The 4,565-nt window shown below is 46.3% G+C and overlaps 1 pseudogene; it reads right to left on the minus strand.

The window, feature by feature from the left end:
• Window positions 1-2,777: 2,777 nt before the first annotated feature.
• LOC147965961 (uncharacterized) lies at window positions 2,778-4,305 on the minus strand (annotated as a pseudogene).
• Window positions 4,306-4,565: the final 260 nt, after the last annotated feature.

Genomic DNA, 4,565 nt, shown 5'->3' on the forward strand with positions numbered 1-4,565 from the left:
CGCGAGAAATATCATGAGTTGCCTTGGATTCGGTGCTAGGAGGCCTTGGATATATCTTGAAGGGTAACTTTTACGGAACCGCTTGTCGGGATCACGCTGCATATCTTCTTGGTCTTCGTGTTGCAATTTTGGATGCTATTAATTTATTTGTTAGAACCATACCACTGAGCATGTGACGCCCACCTGTGGGCCACCCCCAAACACGCCAACAACCCACTGGATAGCGTCAAAGCGTTAAATCAAGCCTTTAGTGCCAGTCACACTAAAATGCGTATATGCCCTTGACACATAATTGTGTCTTGGAAGACAACTTTCATGGAAACGCAGGTTAAGGCCGTCCGATGTATTTCATCTTAAGTCGTATCATATGCATTACATGTGTCTTTAGATACGCTAATCCAATAGCTTGTATCAAAAACTTTTCATTTGATGTGTTTTACTTGAGAAAAATCATGAGTTACCTTGGATTCGATAGTAAGGAGCCCTTGGATATATCTTAGAGGGCAATTTTTATGTATATGCTCGTCGGGATCATGTTGCGTATCTTCTTGGATTCGGTGCTACGAGTCCTTGGATATATCTTAGAGGGCAATTTTTAAATAAAGCTCGCTACGGTCACATTACATATCTTCTTGGTCTGGGCATTTCAATTTTGGATACTCTTACTTTATATGTGAGAACCAACCTAGCCTGTGACGCATGTGGACTACACCAAAATCCTCCAACATCCTACTGGGTAGCGCCAAAGGCAAGCACTCCAATTGGGCCACCCCTCCAAGATAGCGCATACAAGGAGGGGGCATCAAAGATGCCATTGACATCTGGTCTAGCTAACTAGATCTAGGTTTTCACCTGAAGGATGAGACTTCAACTATTGGAGGGTGGTTGGGGTCTCCATGGTGATGTCATCGAGATGGGAACGACGTCGAAGAGCATCGACATAGTCTAGAAAGACTTTCGTCCGGAGCGCCACAACCATCAACATGCTGCCACAAGGATAGCTAGCCCCACGGGCTGCCAAATTAACCTTCGATGCCACCAGAAAGCCAACAACCTCACACAGACCACCACTAGCAATGCACCATCGCACACGCTCCCGGTAGCACTCCACCAACACCATAATGCATCGGAGCCACCGCTCTAGCTTCTGCGCATTGACACCCACATGTTTAGATCCAAGTGTGAAGGCCCCATCCGACGCCAACATAGGCACGCCGCTTGCTGCCCTGCTGCCGACACGATAAAAGCAACCATGACTAGCAATGTCACACCTTCGTGGCCCATGAATTGTCTGGTCGGTTTGCTTGGTTTCCTTCTACTCACGTGGTTCCGAGTGGTAGTGATCGATTCTGATGGTTCATCAAATTCTCAGCAGCTTAGTGACCAAGACGTTTGTCTAACTACACCTGCATGTGATGTTGCAGATGATGGGATGCGACGCTATAGGTCCGCACTGGCATAGCTGTACTAAGCTTGCCCACAATGAATGTAGGAAGCGAACAAACAGTAGCCACCGTCGATGACAAACTGGCACGTCTCACCTGTTTTCAATCGGTGAGCCACTTGAACGTCCACTCTCGGCTAGGTCGACCCACCAACCATTATAATAAACACAACCCAAAGCCAAAACGAAGGAAAAAATGTGTCTTGTGATGCCATGATGAAAGGAAGAAGACATTAAACAAAAGAGAACGCAAGCATGAACAATGGAGCCAAAGGGACTACCCACCTGACAGTGTCTTGGACTAGGGAACTAACCTAGTCGGGCCACGCTCCTCGAATTGGGCTGAGGGGCCCTCATTCTTCTCAAAATGGACTCCGGAAGCTGCACGACGGAGCATTATGACGACTGCATCTGCCAAAGACTTGTCGTATACTCCAAGATTTCTCCTACCGCCACCACGCCAAGATACTGACCTTGTAACCCTAGATACCCTACCTGGCGTGTATATAAGCCAAAGGGTTTAGCCTATCATTCACCTAGCCATGGAGTTAGACCACATCTAACGATCTCGAGGTAGATCAACTTTGTACTCGATACATCCACATCAATATAAACAAGAGCATGACGTAGGGTTTTACCTCCATCAAGAGGGCCCAGACCTGGGTAAACATCATCTCCTTGTTCCTGTTACCATCTGTCCGAGATCCATAGCCCGGGACCCCCTATGTTGTAGGGTGGAACCCTAAGATGGATCTTTCACGAATTGGAGGGAAGATCCCCAAGAACAAGAAGGACACAAAGGGGAATCACAAGAGGACCACTCAAGAACAAGCCCAAATCACACATCCACTAGACTCAAATCCACACAAGATCCACAAAGGTACATAAACAACAAGGGGAACATGGGTACATGGTAAATTTCATCCCAAATCTCAAAGGGAGATTAGGTCTTGAATCCCTAAGGATCTTCTCCAATGGAGGCCTTGAACTCCAATGGAGTCTTCTCCCTCAAGAGGAAACCCACAAGGGGAGATACATGAGCTAAGCTCTAATGTCTAGATCTATTCTTAGCTAATTCTAAATGGAGGAGGGGAAGGAGTATATATAGGTCCAAGGGATGAAGGGGTAAGTAGGGGTAAAATGGAGATTACATGGGCAAAGCCCACAGCAACACTCAGGGGGCCTCGTGTGCACGGGGTAAGTGGAGCCCGTGCGCACGGGGTATCCAGAGACCTGACGCCTTAGCCTGTGCGCACGGGGTCTGTGAGGCCCGTGGACACGGGGGTCCCGTGGGCACGGTACATGCCCGTGCACACGGGGTCTTCACGGCCGTCTAGCCTCGGAGGCCCATGGGCATGGGGTTGGGAAGGATCGTGCGCACGGGGTCGCCTGTGAACTTCTGCCTTGTTCTTCGATGGTTCCTTCTCCGCTTCCAGGCTTCCAGCTTGGATGGTGTAGTTGTTCTCCTATGCTTGGACTCCTGCTCGATGAATGTGTAGTTCCGCTCACACCTATGTATGCACACGAGAGAGGGGTCAAGTAGTATACCATCCTTGAAGGGTACAAGTGGAGATGCGTAAAGGAGATGATTCACCTTTGTATGCATAAAGTAGATGTCGCACATGTCACTTGACAAACGGACTCTTGACATGGCGAGTCCATAGGATGCTCCGCATCATCCCCTCCCCCTTGGGAAAGATCCGACCTCGGATCGAAAATCAAATCACCATGGGAAAGAGATGATGTCACAGTGTAGAAGTTGACGATCACCAAGCATTCATCATCTTGTAGCTTGAAATGGGCACTCTCCAATGTCGCACCGTCTTGTAATTCCTTCAAAAGGAGCAAAGACAACAAACACTTGGAAAAACAAATGTGGTTAGCGTTAGTGCAAAACCAAGCATTCAAGAGGTGATTCACCCAACAAGTGCCGTCATCAAGCATAGCATATGGTTTGACAAAGAAGTGTGGCATGGCATTTAAGCATATAAATTGAGCACAATCAAGGACAGCATGGAAACAAGCAGGCAAATGGGAGGTAGAGATGCAAATATGTGTGACAAGTGAACAAGCATATACCTCAAGGTCATAGCAAGAATGCGCAAAGTGCTCAACAAAAGGTCTATGGTAGGTATAAGAATCATCCACAACACCAAATGTAATGATATGTCTAAACACATGGGGCAAGTGCAAGACAATCTAAGCATAATGTGCATAGGGTGTAGTGAAGATATCATGGTACTCAACACAATGGAAAGAGCAATTGTTCATCATGTTTGAGGTAATCAAGTCAATCATGTAGAGGCAATGGGACATGGCATATGTGAAGAAATGACATTGTTGCAACCAAACATATGATAGGAGCAAATAATGAACAAGTTGGATGCAACACACAAGGCATATATGTCATGAGGCATAGGAATGTGGAAATCATGAATGAAAGCACTATCTCTAACATGTGTGCAATCAAGTGGTCCAAGATGGCCAACAAGTCTAATGGTGGAAGCAACACAAGTAGTACGATCCGCGATATCCATGCTCATGGTTTCGTGTTTCTCAAAAGAGAAGGATATCACCTAGAAAGCATGTCCGTGTGCGTCCTTCACAATGCTGAAGTACAAGCAAGTTCGATGTAGACTCGTCGTGGTAGAAGGTGGTTCGCTCTCAAGAGCTCGAATTGTCAACTCACGTGAAGTGGACGTCGACACGAAGTTCAAGTATCCTACACATGCACACAACAAAACAAAGAATGTATGCACATGGCAGATAAACACATCATCCATCATGATCGTTCTCTTCTCTTGCACATAACCATTAGAAGCAAAAGTGCATGAATAATATGATGCAATGGCTATACTCATGGCACTAGGCATATGGTGCAAAGAAGGAAGGCAAGCATGCTTCACAAGAAATATGTCAAAAGCTCCAAACATATGAGAGAAAGCTATGGGGGCAATCTCATTAGCAAGGCTAAAAGCATTGTTGCACTCAATACAAGGCAAGTCATCTAGCATGAGAGAGGCAACATATGGAGACATATGACAAGAAGCAACAATAATCATGTTCAAAGCATGTAAATGGATGCCATCAACTGCATGAAACGAGCAAGTATGAATCATCG

The sequence above is a fragment of the Triticum urartu genome, chromosome 6A, assembly GCF_056163025.1.
Source record: "Triticum urartu cultivar PI428250 chromosome 6A, HENAU_Tu73, whole genome shotgun sequence".
In the NCBI taxonomy this organism is placed as follows: domain Eukaryota; kingdom Viridiplantae; phylum Streptophyta; class Magnoliopsida; order Poales; family Poaceae; genus Triticum; species Triticum urartu.